Below are 27,398 nucleotides of genomic sequence, written 5' to 3' on the forward strand. Positions count from 1 at the left end.
TCAATAGAAAACTTGTGTATTAGGAATATTGTACTTATGATTTTCAGCTTATGATTAGAATAGAATACTGCTATGCATTCTGAATTGTCAGATATTATAATGCTATCTGCATGCAGATTAAAACTATGCAAAATACTATCATTGATGGTAATATCCTCACAGATCCCACAGTTGGAGAGATCTCCCTCCTACCTCTTATACCAATGACCCTACCAATATACATTTCAAATTAAGCAAATAAAGGATTTCTTTGCAGTACCAATAAGGGAGGCAAAGGTCTGACATTCAGATATGTCTGAATCAATTTACCAATTCATTTTAAGCGACTGCAATTCCCAATCCAGGTTTCATTTGCAATAACAATAAACAAGGCTCTACGTAAGACATTCAAGTACTTTGGAACTGATTTACAATCTGTGTGTTTTTGCATACGGTAGTCAGTTGTCTGTTGTCCTTTCACAAACTGGTGGTGCAGAAAACCAGTTCACATTAATACCATACAGTGTCAAAAAAGGTAAAAAATGGTGAATATTCTGAAGTTCTGTAATTGTAGTGGGAAGAATACATTTAAAAAAATGAAAATAATAATAACCACAAATGAAAGCAAAGGAATCTTCTTCATTCCTGACCTACATAATTTTTTACAATTTGATGCCATCTCTTTAATGTGAGCAAAGTTGCAATGAGAAACTAAAATCTGGGTCCTCACACAATTCCCAAGGATACCCCAGACTGGGACACATATCCATTTCCAGTACATATTCAGCAATTATTGTGGAGCATTGCCAGTTTTGCTAATAATATACAATTTGAACAAATAATCTAATTTAGATTGTCTGTGAAGATAAATGATTATTTTTAGCAATGAATATGAACTACAGATGTGAACCCTGCTACAAGTCAGTTGGGCTGACTCATAAATTCGGAACATAATACAATAACAAAATGTGGTAGGGGGCTTACATGTGGGTTACTGTCCTATGACCTCAAACTTTGGTGACAAGTGTTATAGCGCCTGCTAGAAACTTTGTGTCAAACAAGAATAATGGAACTGATAGGAACTGGAATAGCTCTAAACAGCATATGGATTGGTTGTTATGTACAACAAGAAGTAGTTTTCCAGAAATTTAACCATCACATTGCTTTTCATCAACTATAATCTAGCAACAGCTGTTGAGTGAACAAGCTATGTTCCTACAGTATCAAAATGAAGTGGTACTGTAGTCACTATAAAGAGCATTTTCAAGCATAATTTGCTTTGCAAGGCTTCAGAGGGCTTTTTGAAATGGAAATAATCTGGGATGGTGTATTGGTCAGCGATTTTGGCAAAATGTTATGTAAACTGTGTGATACAATTGCAACATTGTGACTGTGATGAAGTCTTCTCAGGTTATCAGCCAAGTCAAGGCTTCATTCTGTGGCAATGTTTCAACAAGTTCCCTATTTTTCATCCTCAGGTGAAGTGTTGGGTTTGCATCCTGCCCAATTCTTTATCACTGCTGGACCACAGGCTCCTCTGCCTTGTCTGCATCGGCAGCACCAATCGCATGACTCTGGAAGGGATGTCACAGCACCTGGGGTAGGGGGAGGGGGGGGGGGGGGGAATTATGGCCAATGATGGTGGGGGCATGCTGACAAGTGCGGGCATCGCATCCTGGTGAGGTCTGGCCTTCTGTCCACTGCCTTCGCAAGTTTTGCATCAGAGCATTCTTGTTGTATTTTTGTTACTGCCGCATCCCATGTGGTGCTAAGTTGGAAACCGCTATCTCGATTGACAAGGTAGTCAAGGAATTGTATTTTACAACCTTCTTGAAGGTCAAATCCCAGAACCCGTGTCTTCTCCATGTATGTCTCGTCTCTTCTTCTTGTTCAGTTGGAAAGGCCATCCTATCTACATCTCAGAATAGCCTTTCTTATAAAAGTTTTTTCTCAAGTGTTGTAGTTCAGCAGGTAGACTCTCCTTGTTGGATATGTCTCATGCTGTGTGCACTAAGGTGGTGCACACAGATCTGTGTTGTTGCTGGATGGTGGCAGCTGCTGGCATTAAGGTACAGGGCGGTATGTGTCTTCTTCCTGTAAACAGAATGATCTAATGTGCCTTCAGTCTTCCTCTTTATCATGATGTTGACGAAAGACAGACATCCATTTTCTTCCACCACCATGGTCAATTTAATGTTGTCTTACATGCCCTTGATTTGGTTGAGAAATTCTTGTAGATTTTTCTTCCTCATATGGCTAAATCACAAACATGTCATCCACATAGTGATAGAACACCTTCAGATTCAGGCACACCATTTCAAGAGCCATTCCTTCGAAGTGTTCCATGCATAGGTTTGCGATACATGGCACCAGGGGGAAACCATGGCCACTCTGTCTATCTGTTGGAAGAATTTTCCACCACACTAGAAGTATGTGATAGTGAGTGTGCAGCCAGCAATTCCACTGGGTCTTCATTAAAGTGGCCCTTAAGTATTTTCAAGGAGTCCTCAAGAAGTACCTATGTGAACAGGGATGTGACATCAAAGCTGACCAGGATGTCTCCTAGGTCCAGATGTATCCCTTGAAGTATCCTCACTTGGAACTGGTATCCAAACTCTCACCTTGCTCATGGGAGTGGGTAAACACTAACATAGGCACTAAAACCTTCACAACCAGTGAATTCTGTAAACACAGACACCATGAAACAACAAAACAAGTTCCATCAACTGCCGGGGGCTTAAGTGCAGAACATTGATACCAAGATGTCAAGGACTGTTATCAGTTTAACTGGAAAGGAACTGGACAAGGCAACAACATCCATGCTGTCAAAAGAATGAAATTTTGCATCAGCTCCAACTGTGGCTCTGTGCAGTGCCTAGACTTTATGAACTGAAAACACTGTCAGTTGATTGTGTACTCATTTGTGAAAAATAAAATGTATTACTTGGCAAACATGCTCTACATCAATTATCATTTCTATAGACTACATCCTGAACACAGTGCTTGGGTGCGATGGTAAAGCCAGCTCACAGCACAACTGTCTTGTAAGTGGCAAAACCTTGCGTTATCACTTCAGTAGCATTTCAGTGCAGTTTCAAAGTTGTGTTACCAGACAGCTGGCCAGAGGGACATCACATCACATATGTAGCAAAAATCTTGGAAGACAAAGTTGTAAACTGTGGAGAGAGGCCAGAGAAAGGGAAGGTGATGTATGACAACTCTGAAGCTAAATTTCTAGCAAAGTATTGGCCCAAGAATTAACAAAATGCAAAAGTGAGTTCAATTAACAACAGACTGTATAACCAAGTACAAGATGTCATGTATTCAGAATTCCTGGAGAGAGAGCATGAGCAAAATCAACTCCTTGACACCTCAGTTGAAAAATGTGTGGCACTAAGATAGGTGATAAACCTCTTGCCACCGGATGTACATGAAAGATTGATTGGAATGCTCATTGAAATGGCTGAACAAGTGAGGAAGGCTCTTAAACAAATTAACTGGCACAGTGGGAAATACCATTTGCCAAGCACTTCACAGTGGTTTACATAGTATGTATGTGGATTAAAGAAACATGACATTGGCACCCAAAGTATTTCTTTCAGCACTAAAACAAGATTGCAAGACAGTGAAGGGACATCAGATAGAAGAGAATATTATGAACACAATGATATCAGGCAAACACCCACAAATAACTGGCCAAACAGATGTGGGTGAGGTGGTAGATCAATACCAAATAGATCAGGAAATGAGTGACATGGATCTTGCCAATAAACTGACGGAAGTTTTGTTGACAGAATTCCATGTGGGCTAAGGCTGAATTGTTATAAGAACAATGAGAGGGTTTGCAGCCAGTAAGGCTAAATATTATTCCAGAAATGCCCCACCCTGGAATTTTGCTGAAGGGGTAAACAAGGCAGTTGTGGGTACATAAGAAGGAAAGAGTTAGCTATGCACAAGAGAAGTTGTTGGTTGAAGAAAGGAAGGTAGAAAAGTTCACTTGCACTCGGTCTTGAAATTTATGGTCAGAGGATTCTTCTTTAGGAGACACAGGATTGTGCAACATCTAATGTTCAATACAAGAAGCTTTGGAAGTAAAATGAAAATGTGCCTAGTCTACCCATGAGTGTCTTTAAAGTGGACAGTTCTGTCAGACAAAACAGTAAAGCTATTAGACATCATGTACTGTCTAGATGTCGAGGTAAGCAAGAAGAAATATGAGATACCTGCTGTGATTCCACAAGGACTTTAGTGTACCTACAATAATTTGTGCAGACTGGTTCAGTGCAAATCAGCTTCAGCTCAATTTTTGCACAAGGAAAATATTAATCTGTGTAAATGGAGAACTGCATACTGTGCTATTTAGTACAAAAACTGTGGGTAAGTAGGTGGAAGAAATAAACAAACATAGCCAAAATAACAAGGGAAGATGGTGTCTCAAATGAAGCAGGAAAGTATTATGCAGCAGAAGAAGAGATGGGTGAACTCTTGTATCCTAGCCCAATATCAGCTCAGACTGTGACTTGGACATCAATATTGACAGAGCATAATCTCTGACATACACTAGTCTGTGGTAGGAGCTGCTTACAACACACCACAACTTGCACTAGGAGTCACTCACAACCTCAACTATAGTGAATGGCCATTCTATAGGGATCAGCATCAGCCATGCAAAATTACTTCAGATCATCAAGCAGCTGGTAACGTTACCTAAACTGATTGAGTAAACTTCCTGTTGCTTGTAGACTTCGATATATAGGAGACTACTAAATTGGAGGACTCTGCTATTGTGTACGACAACTTGGATTTGGATCGCTTGGACATACTGGTGAACTATCTTGTTCTGTTTTTGGTTCTTGTGGACTCCAACTCATCATGGACAGGATGTTATTGTTGTGGTCTTCAGTCCTGAGACTGGTTTGATGCAGCTCCCCATGCTACTCTATCCTCTGCAAGCTTCTTCATCTCCCATTACTTACTACAACCTACATCCTTCTGAATCTGCTTAATGTAGTCATCTCTTGGTCCCCCTCTACGATTTTTACCCTCCACACTGCCCTCCAATGCTAAAATTGTGATCCCTTGATGCCTCAGAACATGTCCTACCAACCGGTCCATTCTCTTGTTAGGTTGTGCCACAAACTCCTCTTCTCCCCAGTTCTATTCAATACCTCCTCATTAGTTATGTGATCTACCCATCTAATCTTCAGCATTCTTCTGTAGCACCACATTTCAAAAGCTTCTATTCTCTTCTTGCCCAAACTATTTATCGTCCATGTTTCACCTTCCATACATGGCTATACTCCATACAAATACTTTCAGAAACGACTTCCTGACACTTGAATCTATACTCGATGTTAACAAATTTCTGTTCTTCAGAAACATTTTCCTTGCCATTGCCAGTCTACATTTTATATCTTCTCTACTTCTACCATCACCAGTTATTTTGCTCCCCAAATAGCAAAACTCCTTTACTACTCATTTCATAATCTAATTCCCTCAGCATTACCCGACTTAATTCTATCACATTCCATTATCCTCGTTTTGCTTTTGTTGATGTTCATCTTATATCCTCCTTTCAAGACACTTTCCATTCCATTCAACTGCTCTTCCAAGTCCTTTGCTGTCTCTGACAGAATTACAGTGTCATCGGCGAACTTCAAAGTTTTTATTTCTTCTCCACAGATTTTAATACCTACTCCGAATTTCTCTTTTTCTTTTGTTTCCTTTTAAACAACAATGTACAGGATACAAACTACACTCCTGGAAATTGAAATAAGAACACCGTGAATTCATTGTCCCAGGGAGGGGAAACTTTATTGACACATTCCTGGGGTCAGATACATCACATGATCACACTGACAGAACCACAGGCACATAGACACAGGCAACAGAGCATGCACAATGTCGGCACTAGTACAGTGTATATCCACCTTTCGCAGCAATGCAGGCTGCTATTCTCCCATGGAGACGATCGTAGAGATGCTGGATGTAGTCCTGTGGAACGACTTGCCATGCCATTTCCACCTGGCGCCTCAGTTGGACCAGCGTTCGTGCTGGACGTGCAGACCGCGTGAGACGACGCTTCATCCAGTCCCAAACATGCTCAATGGGGGACAGATCCGGAGATCTTGCTGGCCAGGGTAGTTGACTTACACCTTCTAGAGCACGTTGGGTGGCACGGGATACATGAGGACGTGCACTGTCCTGTTGGAACAGCAAGTTCCCTTGCCGGTCTAGGAATGGTAGAACGATGGGTTCGATGACGGTTTGGATGTACCGTGCACTATTCAGTGTCCCCTCGACGATCACCAGTGGTCTACGGCCAGTGTAGGAAATCGCTCCCCACACCATGATGCTGGGTGTTGGCCGTGTGTGCCTCGGTCGTATGCAGTCCTGATTGTGGCGCTCACCTGCACGGCGCCAAACACGCATACGACCATCATTGGCACCAAGGCAGAAGCGACTCTCATCGCTGAAGACGACACGTCTCCATTCGTCCCTCCATTCACGCCTGTCGCGACACCACTGGAGGCGGGCTGCACGATGTTGGGGCGTGAGCGGAAGACGGCCTAACGGTGTGCGGGACCGTAGCCCAGCTTCATGGAGACGGTTGCGAATGGTCCTCGCAAATACCCCAGGAGCAACAGTGTCCCTACTTTGCTGGGAAGTGGTGGTGCGGTCCCCTACGGCACTGCGTAGGATCCTACGGTCTTGGCGTGCATCCGTGCGTCGCTGCGGTCCGGTCCCAGGTCGACAGGCACGTGCACCTTCCGCCGACCACTGGCGACAACATCGATGTACTGTGGAGACCTCACGCCCCACGTGTTGAGCAATTCGGCGGTACGTCCACCCGGCCTCCTGCATGCCCACTATACGCCCTCGCTCAAAGTCCGTCAACTGCACATACGGTTCACGTCCACGCTGTCGCGGCATGCTACCAGTGTTAAAGACTGCGATGGAGCTCCGTATGCCACGGCAAACTGGCTGACACTGACGGCGGCGGTGCACAAATGCTGCACAGCTAGCGCCATTCGACGGCCAACACCGCGGTTCCTGGTGTGTCCGCTGTGCCGTGCGTGTGATCATTGCTTGTACAGCCCTCTCGCAGTGTCCGGAGCAAGTATGGTGGGTCTGACACACCGGTGTCAATGTGTTCTTTTTTCCATTTCCAGGAGTGTATTTATTTGTTGTCCTGTGACTGTATTGAATAAATCAATGTATTCAACAACTTCAGTGCCTAATACCTCAGTGGCAACATGGACTCTAAGTCAGTATGTTGACTGTACTTGATCACTGAACTCTAAATGCAACACTCAATGCTGCCATGGACTCAAAATTCTTGAAATTGTGGCAGCTGCAGCAACAGTCTGAGCAACATTCACAGTGACAAGCTACATAACAAGCTACCTTAGAGTGGGTTGCCCTCCAGTGCAGTGTCTGCCTGAAGAAGGAGACTGGGACAGCTTCCATCACATACTATTCCTGCACTCTCAATCAGCTAATATCAAAGGTATTGTTATTCACTGCATTTGTCTTTCAGCAAATAATCCCAAGTTTCTCTCTGTTCTTCATAAATTGCATTCTCTTGCAGATTCTGAGACACTAGCTTTTGCAGATATTTGTTTCCTCTTGTCGTCCTACTATGAACAAAAGCATCACATGGTCACTGATAGGCTTGAATTTTTTTCAGTGTCACAAGATATCTTCAAAAACTTACATATCTTGGGTGGCAGACTGAAAAGGTTTGCTGCAAAAGTATCACATTACAAGCGATAATATTATCTGTAAACAATTACGTGTGGTATCTTTAGCCTTTGATGTCATAAATCATTACATTCCTAAATAGGATTTTTCATTACAAATCTTAAGATTGGACAACCCCACACTAGATGAAGTTATTGCAATCACTAGACCTTACAAAATCTTCATGTCAGCACGTTTGTGCAAAGAACACACCATGTCCTCTGTGTCTAAAGCATTTCCACTAGTGTAAAACTGATTGGGATCATAAATCAGATCAGCCTTCAAACAATAATTCTTGTCAATGCCTGTTGTCATGTTACTGGAATTCAGAATGTTCATCAATGGAAAGTGATACAGCCCAGCATGCTATTAACAGAAACTCTTATGCATGCAGAGTGCATACTTCAGTGTGAACTTCAGTTCCTGCACATGAGCAACTCAGGATTTCCCAGCTTTCTGTCATTGTTTCAATAGGCATTCTCATTTCCAGTCTCCTTCATAGAATGAAGATAGTGGTCACTGTGGGAAAATCAAACATACAGTGTTTATCGTATCACACATTAGTGGCCGCTGCAGTCTTAGTTGCTGCAGTCTACATCTACATCTACATTTATACTCCGCAAGCCACCCAACGGTGTGTGGCGGAGGGCACTTTACGTGCCACTGTCATTACCTCCCTTTCCTGTTCCAGTCGCGTATGGTTCGCGGGAAGAACGACTGTCTGAAAGCCTCCATGCGTGCTCCAATCTCTCTAATTTTACATTCGTGATCTCCTCGGGAGGTATAAGTAGGGGGAAGCAATATATTCGATACCTCATCCAGAAACGCACCCTCTTGAAACCTGGCGAGCAAGCTACACCACGATGCAGAGCGCCTCTCTTGCCGAGTCTGCCACTTGAGTTTATTAAACATCTCCGTAACGCTATCACGGTTACCAAATAACCCTGTGACGAAACGCGCCGCTCTTCTTTGGATCTTCTCTATCTCCTCCGTCAACCCGATCTGGTACGGATCCCACACTGATGAGCAATACTCAAGTATAGGTGGAACGAGTGTTTTGTAAGCCACCTCCTTTGTTGATGGACTACATTTTCTAAGCACTCTCCCAATGAATCTCAACCTGGTACCCGCCTTACCAACAATTAATTTTATACGATCATTCCACTTCAAATCGTTCCGCACGCATACTCCCAGATATTTTACAGAAGTAACTGCTACCAGTGTTTGTTCCACAATCATAAAATCATACAATAATGGATCCTTCTTTCTATGTAATCGCAATACATTACATTTGTCTATGTTAAGGGACAGTTGCCACTCCCTGCACCAAGTGCCTATCCACTGCAGATCTTCCTGCATTTCGCCACAATTTTCTAATGCTGCAACTTCTCTGTATACTACAGCATCATCCGCGAAAAGCCGCATGGAACTTCCGACACTATCTACCAGGTCATTTATATATATTGTGAAAAGCAATGGTCCCATAACACTCCCCTGTGGCACGCCAGAGGTTACTTTAACGTCTGTAGACGTCTCTCCATTGATAACAACATGCTGTGTTCTGTTTGCTAAAAACTCTTCATTTCAGCCACACAGCTGGTCTGATATTCCGTAGGCTCTTACTTTGTTTATCAGGCGACAGTGCGGAACTGTATCGAACGCCTTCCGGAAGTCAAGAAAAATAGCATCTACCTGGGAGCCTGTATCTAATATTTTCTGGGTCTCATGAACAAATAAAGCGAGTTGGGTCTCACACGATCGCTGTTTCCGGAATCCATGTTGATTCCTACATAGTAGATTCTGGGTTTCCAAAAACGACATGATACTCGAGCAAAAAACATGTTCTAAAATTCTACAACAGATCGACGTCAGAGATATAGGTCTATAGTTTTGCGCATCTGCTCGACGACCCTTCTTGAAGGGTCACTGCCACAGCCAGCTTACTCTCAGCAGAAACAGCACCAAACACTACAGCATAAACATGTCAACAAATTGTTCACAAAGTTCAACTTGTTCACATAAAGGAAAAAGCAAATATTCTTTCACCTCATTAAAAGGACTCCCTATTCAATTTCAGCTTGATGTGGGAGTCACTGTCTTGTTAATAAATGAACTTCAAGAAACTTTGGACATCACCCATTAAATCTACTGCACAGTGTCTCCATTATTATAGTGAACAAAATTTTCTGCCCCAGAATGTCTGTGAACTGGAGGCAATGTGCAAAAATGTCTCATACTGTCTCTCTTTACTGGATGCTGTGTCTAGCCACAAACAGAAGTTTTTGACTTAGATGCCTATCAGGTCATGTGTGACAAATTCTCTTCTCTCTTTGATGCTGGCCTGCAGGGTCATATTTAGGACCTGTATGCCACAAGGTTGCAACTGTCATGTGGATTCTGCCAGAAAAAATGTTGTGGTAAGTAACCCATGAAAATAGCATTTTTGAGCAATTTTCAAATTAAAAAGCTCATAATACAGCATTTAAGGTTTATTATTTAACTGTATAAAACTTTGCTACAAAATGTCTGCTTTAATTTTCATTTAGCACTTTTGCTTTTCAATTGTTCTTCCTTTTTATGGCAATTGGTTCTGGTTTTATGGTGGTTCATAATAAAAGATAATATAGAATATGCAAAACAGCATTATTACAGTGACAGCTTGACTTTATTAATTGCTGTTATGTTCCTACTATCAGGGACAGAGTCATCTTTGGTGTGTGTGTGTGTGTGTGTGTGTGTGTGTGTGTGTGTGTGTGTGTGTGTGAGAGAGAGAGAGAGAGAGAGAGAGAGAGAGAGAGAGAGAGAGAGAAATGGTGATACCTACAAACCCACCCACAGCTCATTACTTGTTTCTTTAGGTCTGGAACTACCTCTGTTGTGCTCTACAGTGGTTGTGCAGAGGTAGCTGTTCTGGTTACGGAGATACGCCAACACATCGTGGTCACCAGGATGTCTTCTGTCTTTTTCACATTAATGTATTTTTCAAGGAAAAAATTTGGGATTGTTCTATACTGTTCTGAAGCTTTTATGAATATTCTCAAATGCTAGAAAATGGCAGTTCAAATCTGCCTACAACCTCCAGAATTTGGTTTTTCACAATTTCCCTAAATCAACCCATGCAGATGTCGAGATGGTTGATGTGAAAGGCATGGCTGATTTCCTTCCCAATCCTTAGCAAAAAGAATCTGAGCTTTCACTCCAACTGTCGTAATCTTATTGTCAATGTCATGTTGAACACTAATCCTCCTTCCTTCCGTTTTGAGAAAAAAACTACAAAATGTTACATGTTGCACTGATTCACACTCATGCAAAATTGTCATGTCCAGTGTGTTGTACAATGTATGCTCATTGTAGCCAACTCATCAAATAAGTTTATCCACTTACTGAGAAAAACTACATAAATAAAGAATGCTTCTGTGAGCAAACAATTTTAGCAACAAAAAGTGATGTAGTTCAATAAACAAAACAACAAATACAGAATATGTTGCTGGGGTAAAAAGCTTTATGCATTGATGCAATGATGGACCAAGATGAAGGCATCAACTTCCCCATAGAATTTCTAAATTCCCTCAATGACTCTGCTATGCCCTTACAAGAAACTCTGTAAACCATACCACAGAGTTGGCAAAATTAACTGAAAAAAAAAGGCAAGTCAGTATTCATACCACAAATTCCACTCATTTCAATTAATGTATCAATTCAGCTTAAAAGGCTCCAATTTCTGATAGGTTAGCATACAATACGACTATCAATAAATCACAAGGGCACCCATATTGTATGACTATCAATAAAGCACAAGGGTACCCATTCCAGTGTTGCAAAGTGAATTTATGAGAATCATGTTTGTAGCATGGACAACTACATGCAGCATGTCTGTGTGTTGGACAGCCACAAAACACATTCCTTTTGGCAACCAAAAGAAAAACACCAAATATAGCTTATTACAATATATTTTGAATAAGTTAGAGATTATTAATTGCACCTTTTTTTATTTAGAAAGTAAATGGGACTGCAGAGGCCAAATGAAGCATGTCCTTCACAGCACTTATATTATTTAAATAACACTTTTGATTATTTCATTTTTTTCCTGCTAAAATGCTCACAGTGGTTGCATGACATTTATGATGTCATGAGTCAGTATGCTATCTTGTCAGACTCTATGGGTTTTAAGACACTTACACATTTCCTGCATTCTCTTAATAACAAATAAAGTTGCCTGAAAATTGTTTTCTGCAACTTTAAGAGCTCAAGAATCCAATATTTTATTTTATTCATGGCTGTAATTTTCAGCAACTGTAGTATGTACTCTTTTCACAATAAAATTCAGTTGTCAGTTGCAAATATACTTTTATTATGTTTTACCAGTTCTCACAAACTAATTTATAATCTTGAGAAGCCTACAAAGTTAGTGAGATTATTGTAGGCTTCTGTAGGTGACAAATTACATTGTCAAAACTGGTAAATCATAGTAGAAATATATTTGCACCTAATGACTGAATTTTATTGTGACAGGAATCTGATGTATCAAATCCTGAGTGCCAACAAAATGGCATCTGAATGGTTTTGTCACAAAAGAATCTTGACAGACCTGAATAACACATTTTTAGAAAGAACAGCCACCACTGGTAGCAACAATGGTTCTGATCCAGCTGGGCATCAATTCTAACTGAGCTTGGATGAAAGATACAGTTATGTCATTTCATGCTGCTTCAACCCTATGCCAGAAATCATCAATCATAATGGCTGATGAATGTTGGCATGCCAGTCTCTTGGCATTCCATTACCAGATGCTTTCAATGGGTAAGAAGTCTGGGGAGCATGCTGGGCAGGGCAAGAGCCAGACACCTTCTGTATCAAGTTACACCAGGACAGCACAAGCAGCATGTGGTCTTGTGTTATCTTCTTGAAACATAGCATCAAAGAACCTCAAAGCTAGGGCACAGCCACCAGCCTCTACATACTGAAAAGATAAAGTGTGCAGTCCAAATTAAAGACTATGTGAAGCAGAGAAGTTTGTGTTGTGTATCCAACTGCACCTCATACCATAATGCCAAGTACTGGGCTTTTGTGATGTTGAGGAATATAATCTGGCAACATCCATTCTCCCCAGAGCCTCCACAGATATGTATGTTTATCATGATGCTGCATGAAAAACAGTGACGTGTTTATGTTGGGTGCATCACTCCCAGCACACCTCCCTCTACTGCGATGTCAAGGGAAGCTGCAACAGTGATTACTATGCTGAAAGTCCCTATGCTCCAGACATCGTAGCACTGTCTATGTGGATGCCTGTCTTTCTGCAGACAGGACAATTTCCTGACTCAGGGTATGTGATGTGGCCATACCATCCTCCATATCCCAGGTAAACAACCTGACTGCCTGATACAACATTGCAGTACCTGTGCTTTTTCAAAGTAAAATGTAACGTTCCTTCGGACATGCATGCAAGCATGTCTGAAGTAACAGGCACTGCAACAACTACCAGCATTATGAAATAAATTAAATGTATTCACAGTTATGACTATGGACAACCATCAGTTGTATAATGGAATGACGACAGTGAAAATTTGTGCCAGATCGAGTCTTGAACTCAGGTTTCCGTTTATTGCAAGCGGTCACATTAACATTAGGCTATCCAAGGAAGGCTCATGGTCAGATCCAAACTTCAATATGCTGTCAACTATGTGTCTACAACCTGTGTTTGTACATCCATATATATATTCCTGTTCAGGGGAGACATTTTAACTGAAAGCTAAGTGGGCAGATAAATAAGATATTGCAGTGTCTGTGTTTTTCCAAAGTATGACAGCCTTCGGGCATGCACTCTTGTGCAAACAGGCACTGCTGTGACTACAGCCATTATGAAGTGCCTGAAATGCCATCACAGTTGCAAAAATGACATATAATGGAATGGACCAGGGCTCGAACCAGGATTTACCACTTATTGTGGACGGTTGCCTTACCACTAAGCTATCTGAGCATCAAACTTCCACACGTTGTGCTTGCATATTCTAAGGAACTTCACTGCAATATTGTATTTATCTGCTGAAACTGGGCAAGTGACTTACAATTAAGATGCCTCCCAGGACAGGAATGTGCATAATGGATGTACGAGTACAGGTTGTTGACACATGGCCGATGACATGTGGAAGTTTGGGTCTGGCCATGAGCGTGTTCAGATAGCCTAATGATAAGGCAACTGCTTGTGATAAGTGGGAAAGCTGGGTTTGAGCCCTGGTCTGGCATAAATTTTCACTGTCGTCATTACATTATGCAACTGATTGTTGTCCATGTCTACAACTTCAAGCACATTTCATACATTTCATAATGGCTGTAATCACCCCAGTGCCTGCTCCTTGGACATGCACTCGTGTCTTATGGAACAATGCATTGTACCTTGGAAAAACACAGGCACTGCAATACCGTATTTATCTGCCGATACCGAGCAAGTAATCATCAATTAAAATATCTGCCTTGTATGAGAATATATATAAAAAATGTATAAGTACAGGTTGTTGACACATTGGAGATGACATATGGAAGCTTGGGTCTGGCCATGAGGTAGTGCTTGTGTAGCCTACCTGTAAGGCGACCATTCTCAATAAACACAAAATCAGAGTTCGAGTCCTGATCCAACACAGATTTTAACTGTCATCATTTCGTTCTACAGCTGATGGATGTCCACATTTGCAACTGTGAATACATTTCCTTTATTTGTCTGTCCTATTGGGCGCTAGTCATATGGGGCTACTGAGATCCTGCAAGGCAGTGATGCCCATTAATGATAGTTGTATGATACTGATCAACACATGCAACAATATTGTTGAACAACAGACCACAATGACAGGCCACAATGCAACTGCTGTCAAATTCTGACACATTCTGGTAGTCATTTCTCCTTACACATAACACAACTGCATCACAAACAAATAACATTGAGATGTAATTTCTGATTTAGAAATTTGCTGCATAATCTTTCCTTATACACAAAAGATAGGTGCCATCACTCCTATCTACTTTCTGCAGTCACACTGAGATATTAATCATTTGAGTATCCAAAAATGTATTACTTCTAATGCCATTTGATGTTCACTGCATAGTGCCTTCATGATGTTGCAATTTTAATGATCAGCCATGTACAAGTTGCTCTTTAATGGACAGAAATCTGTCTTAAATTCATCCATCCACTTCCACATACTGTTTTTCTTTATCAAATAGTTCAACACATAGCTGTTCTGTATTTCTATCCCAACAAATCTTCTATAGAAATTGAAAATCGGTGCAACCAACTTTGACAATTAGGTCTTGGAATATCACTGACTGCTCATAGTTACTCATCATCTGGTTTTATTCCTCAGTTTGTAATAGTGTAAACTTAAAATTTTGCCTCTTGCCTTGTGAACTCTGTCTTATTAAAACTGACAGTAATACTTTCTTCTTGAAATCTTCAAAGTATTTGTTCTAGTAACATTGTACACACTTGCCACATCACAGTAGTTATCAATATATCATCTACATACATTATAATTTTACTCCTTTCTTCCTCACCCAGGACTACATCAAGTTCCCTTGTAAAAGAAGTGACTGACAAGTTTAATCCAAATGGCATCATGCACATTTATAGCATTTTCACTCAGACATAAAAGCTGTGTACTGCCTTGAATCTTCCAATCTGAAGATATCCTGCTGCCATGTCTTGGTTATAGAAGATTTTAGATTGGTTGAACTTCTACAGTAATTCATCCAATGATGTGTGTGCAGTCTGTTGACATCTTGAGGTGTCGGACATTCTGCACAATATCAGAGCCATTCTTGCATGTTGCCTGAGACTGCAGTCATAGGTGTGTGTTGCATTTGTGTGTGTGTGTGTTGAAATATGATTCATTATCTTCATCAGGTAGCAATGAAGATAACATGTCACATTATTGAAATATCACGCAAGAATGACACTGATATCTCACAGAACACCCGACACATCAAGATGTCAATTCATCTAATGTTTCTGACTGATCTCTTTCAGGCTCAAAGATTTGGTTTGCATTGAGGGCACTGAGAACCAACACCATTTTTCTTGTCTACTGAATTTAAAGGATTATAGTGTTGACTGTGTCCTCATTCAACAGTTTTTTGATAACATGCACTGTTTCTCTTTCTCCACAATGAACTTCTTTGCCTGTAGTACAGGGTATTGTTTTGTGTAATGTGGCTTACCATGTTTAATCTTAGTTTTGTACAGTGGGTCTTTTATCACAGCTGGTTTCTTTGAGAAAACATTTTCAAATAAACAATTCACACATCTTGTTCACCATTTATGACTCCATTCTTGCATTTTCTTTATAATCATTTCCTCTTTGTCTTGCTCCAGTAGAGATTCACACCAACCTGGTTCATGAAGTATTCTACACTTAAATTGAAAAATACATGATTCATTCAACACAGTCACACGACAACAAGTCAATACTTTGTATCCTCTCCATGCTGAATCAATGTCCACTAGAGCCAAAAACAGAACAAGACAGTTAACCAGAATGTCAAAGGGATCAAAAGCCTAACCATCACAGCCAATAGCAAAGTCTGCCAATGTAGTAATCCAGTGTGTATTCAAGTTAGCAGGCAATGGCAGGTTTTTTTATTTAGTATGCTAGTTTGAAACATGACTTGGGAGTCCATTTGCATCAATCAGAAGAAACTGAGGAAGTATAGAGAGTCAGGACCACTGGTTTTGTCAGTAGTTCTTTAACATATGGAAAAGAAAATGCCCTGTGACTGAACGAAATTTGATTGTATTACTTGCATTCAGATAATTTTATATTTATCTGGCTGGAAGAAAAACAGAAGTAGTGGCAGACCACCAAGAATTATTGTTTATAATGACTACAACATTGTGACACAGCAGAGTTGTTGTTTTATTGAACAGTGGTTTGATCCAGCAAGGTCAAGCATTCTAAATAAATGAATGATCTGCTTTATTACAGTAAAACTTGATCCACAAATTTTACTTGCAAATTTTGTGTATAGTGGGAAGTGAGTTCACAATACCAGAGTCTCTTTTTAAAATGGCACAACATGATGGCAATGAATATACTGCAAACTCCAATGCAGGTATGATGCCACGGGAAAGGTAGATGGAAGAAAAACCAGACCATTTCATCCTCATATTGGTTGTTAATATATCCTTTTCTGTGATTTCTTCCATTTGTCTTTTGAAGCAGACATCTTAAGTTTTCATGAGTATAGGACAAATTAAAGGACACCAATTTGAAATGTAACACAAATGTTTCTATTTCTCTGTACAAATACTGAATATCTTACATACATTTTTTATAAAGTTTATTATAGTAAAATTTGATCAACCCGTTATGTATATAATTCAGAAAGCTGACTAAACAGTACAAATATTTCAGTCCTGACACACTCAACACACTTTTATGGGCAAAGTTTTTTTGTATAAAGCAGAATATACCTAACACAGAAATGGTACGCGAATTTTAAGACTTCTGTATCTACACCTGTTGTTGTTGTTGTGGTCTTCAGTCCTGAGACTGGTTTGATGCAGCTCTCCATGCTACTCTATCCTCTGCAAGCTTCTTCATCTCCCAGTACCTACTGCAAGCTACATCCTTCTGAATCTGCTTAGTGTATTCATCTCTTGGTCTCCCTCTATGATTTTTACCCTCCACACTGCCCTCCAATGCTAAATTGGTGATCCCTTGATGCCTCAAAACATGTCCTACCAACCGATCCCTTCTTCTAGTCAAGTTGTGCCACAAACTTCTCTTCTCCCCAATCCTATTCAATACCTCCTCATTAGTTATGTGATCTACCCACCTTATCTTCAGCATTCTTCTGTAGCACCACATTTCGAAAGCTTCTATTCTCTTCTTTTCCAAACTAGTTATCGTCCATGTTTCACTTCCATACATGGCTACACTCCATACAAATACTTTCAGAAACGACTTCCTGACACTTAAATCTATACTCTACGTTAACAAATTTCTCTTCTTCAGAAACGATTTCGTTGCCATTGCCAGTCTACATTTTATATCCTCTCTACTTCGACCATCATCAGTTATTTTACTCCCTAAATAGCAAAACTCCTTTACTACTTTAAGTGTATCATTTCCTAATCTAATTCCCTCAGCATCACCCGATTTAATTTGACTACATTCCATTATCCTCGTTTTGCTTTTGTTGACGTTCATCTTATATCCTCCTTTCAAGACACTGTCCATTCCGTTCAACTGCTCTTCCAAGTCCTTTGCTGTCTCTGACAGAATTACAATGTCATCGGCAAACCTCAAAGTTTTTACTTCTTCTCCATGAATTTTAATACCTACTCCGAATTTTTCTTTTGTTTCCTTCACTGCTTGCTCAATATACAGATTGAATAACATCAGGGATAGGCTACAACGCTGTCTCACGCCCTTCCCAACCACTGCTTCCGTTTCGTCCCCCTCAACTCTTATAACTTCCATCTGGTTTCTGTACAAATTGTAAATAGCCTTTCGCTCCCTGTATTTTACCCCTGCCACCTTCAGAATTTGAAAGAGAGTATTCCAGTTAACATTGTCAAAAGCCCTTTTCTTAATCTTTCTTCTAAGATAAGTCGTAAGGTTAATATTGCCTCACGTGTTCCAACATTTCTATGGAATCCAAACTGATCTTCCCCGAGGTCCGCTTCTACCAGTTTTTCCATTCGTCTGTAAAGAATTCGCATTAGTATTTTGCAGCCATGACTTATAAAACTGATAATTCGGTAATTTTCACATCTGTCAACACCTGCTTTCTTTGGGATTGGAATTATTATATTCTTCTTGAAGTCTGAGGGTATTTCGCCTGTCTCATACATCTTGCTCACCAGATGGTAGAGTTGTGTCATGACTGGCTCTCCCAAGGCCATCAGTAGTTCTAATGGAATGTTGTCTACTCCCGGGGCCTTGTTTCGACTCAGGTCTTTCAGTGCTCTGTCAAAATCTTCATGCAGTATCTTATCTCCCATTTTGTCTTCATCTACATCCTCTTCCATTTCCATAATATTGTCCTCAAGTACATCGCCCTTGTATAAACCCTCTATATACTCCTTCCACCTTTCTGCCTTCCCTTCTTTGCTTAGAACTGGGTTGCCATCTGAGCTCTTGATAGTCATACAAGTGGTTCTCTTCTCTCCAAAGGTCTCTTTAATTTTCCTGTAGGCAGTATCTATCTTACCCCTAGTGAGACAAGCCTCTACATCCTTACATTTGTCCTCTAGCCATCCCTGCTTAGCCATTTTGCACTTCCTGTCAATCTCATTTTTGAGGCGTTTGTATTCCTTTTTGCCTACTTCATTTACTGCATTTTTATATTTTGTCCTTTCATCAATTAAATTCAATATTTCTTCTGTTACCCAAGGATTTCTATTAGCCCTCATCTTTTTACCTACTTGATCGTCTGCTGCCTTCACTACTTCATCCCTCAGAGCTACCCATTCTTCTTCTACTGTATTTCTTTCCTCCATTCCTGTCAATTGTTCCCTTATGCTCTCCCTGAAACTCTCTACAACCTCTGGTTCTTTCAGTTTATCCAGGTCCCATCTCCTTAAATTACCACCTTTTTGCAGTTTCTTCAGTTTCAATCTGCAGTTCATAACCAATAGATTGTGGTCAGAGTCCACATCTGCCCCTGGAAATGTCTTACATTTTAAAACCTGGTTCCTAAATCTCTGTCTTACCATTATATAATCTATCTGATACCTTTTAGTATCTCCAGGATTCTTCCAGGTATACAACCTTCTTTTATGATTCTTGAACCAAGTGTTAGCTATGATTAAGTCATGCTTTGTGCAAAATTCTACAATGCGGCTTCCTCTTTCATTTCTTCCCCACCAATCCATATTCACCTACTATGTTTCCTTCTCTCCCTTTTCCTACTGACGAATTCCAGTCACCCATGACTATTAAATTTTCGTCTCCCTTCACTACCTGAATAATTTCTTTTATCTCGTCATACATTTCATCAATTTCTTCATCATCTGCAGAGCTAGTTGGCATATAAACTTGTACTACTTTAGTAGGCATGGGCTTTGTGTCTATCTTGGCCACAATAATGCGTTCACTATGCTGTTTGTAGTAGCTAACCCGCACTCCTATTTTTTTATTCATTATTAAACCTACTCCTGCATTACCCCTATTTGATTTTGTATTTATAACCCTGTATTCACCTGACCAAAAGACTTGTTCCTCCTGCCACAGAACTTCACTAATTCCCACTATATCTAACTTTAACCTATCCATTTCCCTTTTTATTCTGCAAACCACCATGAAATGCATGTGGAGGGTACGTCCTATTGTATCAGTTGTTAGGGTTTCTTCCCATTCCAGTCATGTATGGAATGCAGGAAGAATGATTGTCTAAATGCCTCTGTGCATATTGTAATTATTCGAATCTGGTGCTCCTGATCCCTATGAGAATGATACATAACAGGTTGTAGTATGTTCCTAGAGTCATCTTTTAAAGGCAGTTCTTGAAATTTTGTTAGTAGACTTTTCTGGGACAGTTAACATTTGTCTTCACAAGTCTACCAGTTCAGCTTTTTCAGTATCTCTGTGACACTCTCCTATGGATTATATAATGCAGAAAGAAAGCTTATACAGTACTACTGTATTACAATATACCTAAGTTACTGATGTCTATACCAGATCATTGCTTTTTAACACAAAGAATGTAGAGCCCTGACGATGTTGTTTCATAAAAGTGTTGTTGTCTCATTAAACAATGGTTTGATCCAGCAAGGTATAGCATTCCAAATAAATGAACAATCTGCTTTATTATCTGCCAATTTATGTAGGCTTATAGCATTTTAAGTGACAAATTGATGTTGAACATGAGGCAAGTGAGAAAGACAAATTATCTGTGTGTGAAATATTGTTGCATTGCAAATGTGTTAAAACATAAATTTATGAAACCTTATGAAACAATGGTAATAAGGATAATATATGGGATGACTGGATGAAAGTGAATGGGCAAATGAAAATAAAAGGCAAAGGTGATGGAATTGAAGAAATTAATGAGATAATGTGGGAACAGTTTGTAAGTGTGTGGGCAATGTTGCAGAGTGAGGCACTGAAATTCACTAAAGGTCTAAAGCACCTACAATACTGCTGGACAGTGTCAAAGCTAGATACGACATCATGTGGAATGAAGTGCATGGGGAAGCTAAAGATGAGCAGGAAAATGTGGCAACAGAATGGAAGACAATACCGCACAAGCTAATTGTGAATTATGACCCAAAAGACATGTTCAGTGTTGATGAAACATGACTGTTTCAGGGCACACTGCCTTCAAAATTCCTAGTAATTTGAGGTGTAAAGTGCTTTGGCAAAAAAATGTCCTAGGAAAGACTCCTACACTGCTGTGTCAAAACATGTTAGATGAAATGGAGAAGCCCACGATGATTTGAAAGGCAGCAAAATCCTGTTGTTTCAAAAATATAGATGTCAGTAAGCTCCCAGTCACATGGCAAGCAATAAAAAGACATGAATGGTGAGTGGTCTTATTGAGGACACTTATTCCTAGACAGTGAGACCTGACACCTGAAAGTCAAGTTAATAAATGTGAAATCAGGTTCAATCAGCCTTGCACAACACAAGGACCAAGGGATTATTTATACATTCAAGCCCTATTAAAGACAAATATTGATGCTGTATTTTATTCTTAGTGTTGAAGAAATGAAAAGTGCTTTTGCTCTTGCATAGTCAGTTTCTGTTTTGCATGTAGTGAATTTGATTGGCTTGGCAATAAGTGAAATAAAGCCCAAAACTGTCACTAAGTGTTTCAACAAAGAGGGGTTTGGAGGTGATGAACAACATGCTTCTCCACTCTTTGAAGCTCAAGAAAAGCAACAGTAATTGCTGAATTAATTCAAATCCAAAACATTTCATGTAGTCCATATGACTACATCTGAAAAATCTGAAGTGATGATTTTCTATCAATTCACTCAAGTTTTACTTTGGCAACAGATCTGATAGAAATCTCCAATACAAAAGGAAACAAAGGAGGAGAAGTGGAACAAAATGTTGTCTCTAGAAAAAAATTAATCCACCTAAAGAAGCTATTGCATGCATAAATGATGTTATGCAATTTGTGGCACACTCAAATTCTCTCAAGCTGTTAGAAATATTGTATATTGCAAAAAGTTGTGTACAAAAATAAATAAATATATCTAAAAACAAAAATAAATAAATAAATTGAAAAGGAAATTTAAACAGCTTTCCTCTCTTGATAAGTGGCAGAAAAAGTGAAATGTTAAGTAGACAAACAAAGGAATAATATGTATGTACAACAATACATGAATTTAAACAATACATGAATTTAAAGTAGAAATACACACATGGCAAATTATGTATTAATTAATGTAATACTCTATAGTGTTCCACTATACAGTAGACAGAAACTGAACACCTACTGTACAGGAGTAAAAATACATAAATATTAGCATAATCACAAATTTAAACTTTTGTGCATATTGATTGACAAATTGTATGTAGCCTAGTGCTGGAAACTTGTGCAATTTGGAAAACTATTGTGGCCCCATGCCATTCTGTTTCGACCAAGTTTTACTGTATTAGATTTCATAATGACATAAATATTTACATCTATGTGCTAACCAATAGTAAGTACACTTGTGTGGCAGTTACAATATTTCTAATTCAATAATTTCACTTTGCTTACAATGAAACTGGATGTATACTCATGTGGCAAGATGTGGGAACATGTAATGCACTGAAGACCATTGTCCAACATGATCATGTTGGTGGTCCAGGTGTTATGGTTTAGGGAGGCATAATTTGCAAGAATGCATTGATCTCACTATCTTTGAACATGGTACACTCACTGATCAACATTATTGTGACACTCCTTTCCCACGTGCAGCTTTTCAGGAGTGCACTCAGCTCTGACTTCATTTTTATGGATGACAATGTGCAAATGCCTTAAACAGTGCAGGTGCAGGAGCTCTTGGAAGAAGAGAATATTCAGTGATGGACTGGCCTGTCCAGTCCCTGATTTAAATCCCATCAAGCACATGTGAGATGTGTTGGGGGAGACATATTGCAGCATACCCACATGTACCTTCCAGCAACTATGAATCATGCTGTTGGAGGAATGGAACATAAAACTACAAGAACTCCTTACCAGTCTTGTGGTCAGTGTGGGAACATGTTGTAAGGCATGCATTGGCACCTGTGGTACACACACCCTTTTAAGAAACATATCCCATCTTTTGTAATGTCTAGGAGACAATCATGAATCCCGATCACTTCAGTGTGCTTGTTGACTTTGAATAAAAGGGCCATTTCTGTTCATCTCATTGCGTATTTCTTTCATTTATGTTCTTTACTATATTGCAGCAGTATGACCCAAGTTTCTTTGAGCTATGTTACTGGTAGTGAGAAATCATTCAAAAGTTACATTTTAATTTTCTTCAATTTTTTTAAATTATCTGAAGACAATTTTGAAAACAAGTTCATATGGGGGTGTAAAAGTGCTGCATATGCTCACACTTAGCCAGGGCGGTGAACTTCTTCTTCTGTTATTGGCTTTATTTGAGCTACTATACAGTCAACATGATTTTGGGCATTGACATTGTGCAGAATGGCAGTGTGGGTTTGTAGGGTGAGGTGTGTAGTTGTATTGGAGGAAAGGAGTCCCTGAAGTGATATAATAGAGTACAGTCAATATACACAAGAGACAAGGAATAAAGTCATGACTCAAGAACTGAGGTGTCACACACTGTTATGGAGAGACTGAGGTTTATTGGATTTAATTAATACTATCTGTGATTGCTTCATTCTTATAATAGTCATACAGTGATTATAGAACCAATTTGTTATACATCTTTTTATTCAGCACTCGCAGTAAATCCTTGGCTGCATGTGGTAACAGGCTTAAAGATCTAAGTTCTTGACAAGTAGTTGTGTTGGTTTTCTTTTTGTGGGATACCAAGATTGTTTCCAAAATGTCATTAAGTCAATATCCCATTGAATATATTTCCCTGCATATTCCAAATAGCTCTTCCTTTACTATTCCAACTAAGGATTTTTCATACTTTTCTTGGCAGCTCATCATTTCCTGTGGCTTTCTAGTTTTTTATCCCCATAATAGCTGCCTCTAATTCATGCTTTAGAATTCTGTAGCTCTTCTCTTCATCCTTCGCTATACACTTTCTAGTTCCAGTTCAAGTTGTTCCGACTCCAGTCTTCTCCACCCCTCCTCCCCTCCCCTCCCCACTTCTCATGGCAATATAACCACTCAATGTATTTGTTCCACCTCTTTTACTTTGCAGGGATTGTTCAACACCCTTTCATGCTCAGTCTCTGTCTCCATGACACTCTCTTGTCCCTCCTCATACAGCAACCCAACTGTTTCTTTATACAGTACTGGTCATTAATGTCCATAAACCATGACTGTTACCTGATACTTCAAATATGAACACGGACAAAAATTTATTTCTCCAAAAATATAATTATATATACTTAATATAATACAAACAGAAAAATTATATTTTACTTTCATCAAAGTACCCTCACTTGACTGCCTCACAAGCTCAATTCATATGATCAATCGGTTTATGTAGGTATTGTGAGTCTATATGACTCAACATATCCTTAACGACATTCCGGAGATATTTCTTTCTTGTTGTGTGTACTTCCTGGACAAGTCTGTCCACTTCATCCTAGAACATATCAGTAGGATTTCAATCACGGCTTTGAGATGGCCACACCATGTCTTTCAGCACCTTCTGTTTTTCCTTTGATGCAATGTACTTCTTACAGAATGTGACCAATGTTTTAGGTCATTATCCTGGTATGTTATAATACTCAGGTATGCAGTGGTAGTGCTTCTGGTCCATATACACTCCTATTTTCACAATGATGCCAAATCTATCTTCCACGAAACACCTCCAAACTGCTATAGAATCCCAATTGCATTTAACTATAGGTAGAATGCACTGCTGGGACACCCTTTCTCCTTTGGGTTGCTGAACAAGTGTCCTCCTTCTGATATCAACAATCTTCAATTTCCATTCATCTGTGAATAACACTTTCTTCCACAATTCATGTGTCCCCTTACTATATTTCCTAGCCTGTTCAAGTCTCTACATTTTATTTGTGGGCTTCATAAGGGATTTCTTCGCTGCCACACACAGCCAGCATCAATCAGTCTGGTTTTTACTACTGCAATATATATGGTTTTCTTATTCATTTCAACTAATTCTGCATGAATTTTTCCTACTGTTGTGAAATTATTTCTCTTACCAGCAATTTCAATGAATTTTTCATCACTTTTAGTCGTTTAAAACCCCGTTATGGTTGTGGTAGGTCCTTATTGGTACCAGTTGTCTTCTGGCAGTGAAGATGTATTGCTTTCCCATTGTAGATACACCACATTGTTTTGCGATTTGGGGCATAGATACACCTGATTGTCTGAATGTTACAACTGCAGCACATTTGTCTATGGACCTCCACTGCTGGAGCCATAATAGAGATATGTAAACTGTTAAACATCACTAAGGAACTGTACTGCAGTAACCATATAGTCTGTATTGTACCAATAGCTTGGGGTACATTGTGGACACCACAATAATACAGGGAACAAGAGGGCAATATGGAATAGGTATTACTTCGCCACACAGGTAAACAAACATACCAGTTCAGGAAACTATTTCGCAAGTGTACAACACTCTTCTGGATAATACTGCATGTAGATGAAAACAAACACATAAACCTGACATGTTCATCAATGCTGTACTATTTCTTTGTTTACTGAACTATAGCTGTGGTATCATACAGTAATTACAAGGAATTAGATGTCAGTTATTAGTTTTATGGAAATTAATGAGTGGTAGTGTACATTTAGTCATATTCTCTCTAACTGTTGTCTGATGTCATTACATTTCTTCTCTACCCACATCTGTATGGTTTTACCTGCCTCTATTATGAATTTAACAATATTACGAGAAGTAAAGTTGCTACTCACCATATGGCGGATATGCTGAGTCACAGATAGACGCAACAAAAAGATTTTCATACTTAAAGCTTTCGGCCAATGGCCTTTGCATTTGTGTGTGTGTGTGTGTGTGTGTGTGTGTGTGTGTGTGTGTGTCTACTGTTGACAAAGGCCATTGGCTGAAAGCTTTAAGTGTGAAAATCTTTTTGTTGTTCCTATCTGCAACTCAGCATCTCCACTATATGGTGAGTAGCAATTTTCTTTCTCATAATATTGTTACATTCCATCCTGGATTTTCTATTATGAATTTATTATGTAAATCATTGTACATTCTTTGCCTTCTTTGTGTTCAGATTCTTCTATGTCCTCCTTTCCTCCATGTTATTGACCTTTTCATCTGCTATCCATATGTTTCCTTTTCTCTTTATTTGTAGCACTTGTTTTGCTGCCTCTTTTAAGTTATATTTGTTACCTGGCTTACTCTTCCTGAATTATGCTACAAAATAATCTTCTTTTCCACCTTTATTTGATATTTAAAAATTCAATATTTCTCTTTTCTTACCTTTCCAAACCTTCTTCAGTCTAACACACTGTTCTCTGATGGCTATATTATGATTTTTGCAGATATCTTCTACGGGATGACTGATATCATTTCTAATGCTATTTTTATTTACTGTTTGTGTTAATAAAAAGTCAAATTGGTAACATTTGTCATTAAGACTTGATTTACTGATTTATCTTCTTCTTTCATAGTGCTCACACAAGGTGTACTCTACCATGACACTGTTCCTACATTTTCTCTCTCTTGTTCCTTCTTCCAAGGCCAAAAGTTCCAACATATCTGTCCTTCTCCTCTTGCCCACTATTGTTCAGCTGCAAAACGTGAGATTGATTTGATGAATTTTTCATAAATGTAATGAAAACTGATGTAAATGTTACAACCTATGAAGATAATGTGTTTCATATTGCCTATAGAAGACAAAAATTGAATTCATTCGGAACAGAATACACAGCACTGTAACCATCTATGTGTATGATATGATTCCACACTTATTGATTGTCAGTTGGTTGGTTGGTTGATTTGGGGACGAGGACCAAACAGCAAGGTCACTGATCCCATCAGATTAGTGAAGGATGTGGAAGGAAGTCGGCCATGCTCTTTCTGAGGAACCATCCTGGCATTTGCCTGAAGTGATTTAGGGACATCACGAAAAACCTAAATCAGGATGGCCGGATGTGGGTTTGAACCATTTTTCTCCCAAATGTGAGTCCAGTGAGCTAACCACTGCACCACATCCCTCAGTCTGATTGATTGTAATTAATGTCCAGCCCTCTGAATAAATGTGTTTCTCAAATAAGCTTAAATATTCTGAAGTACACAAAGAAAGGGTTGTGTGAGATAAAGAAAAGTTGATAGGCATGTTTCTAAATCTGAAAAATTATGTTTATTCAAACTTCACACCAGTCACATAAGAGTGACACTAGCAGTGCCACTATGAGAATGTAAATCAGGTTTGCTCTAAATACATGCTGTAGCGTTCATGAGCATTATTCACCTTCGTGATTGTATGAGGTGAGCTGATGTTTGCTGATTTTATGATAATTGTTGAATGTTAGATAAAAACCTTCATGTTAAATAAAAAAAGACACTCTATTAAAGTTAAATTAGGTAGTTGGTCACATTTTATTGG

At 39.4% G+C, this 27,398-nt stretch overlaps 1 protein-coding gene across 1 annotated transcript in view; it reads right to left on the reverse strand.

Moving 5' to 3' along the window:
* The window catches only part of LOC126260462 (dual specificity calcium/calmodulin-dependent 3',5'-cyclic nucleotide phosphodiesterase 1-like), a 620,495-nt gene that overhangs the window by 85,902 nt on the left and 507,195 nt on the right, over positions 1 to 27,398 (reverse strand). The gene's annotated exons all lie outside the window — the stretch shown is intronic.

Source organism: Schistocerca nitens, chromosome 5 (assembly GCF_023898315.1).
Source record: "Schistocerca nitens isolate TAMUIC-IGC-003100 chromosome 5, iqSchNite1.1, whole genome shotgun sequence".
Taxonomy (NCBI): domain Eukaryota; kingdom Metazoa; phylum Arthropoda; class Insecta; order Orthoptera; family Acrididae; genus Schistocerca; species Schistocerca nitens.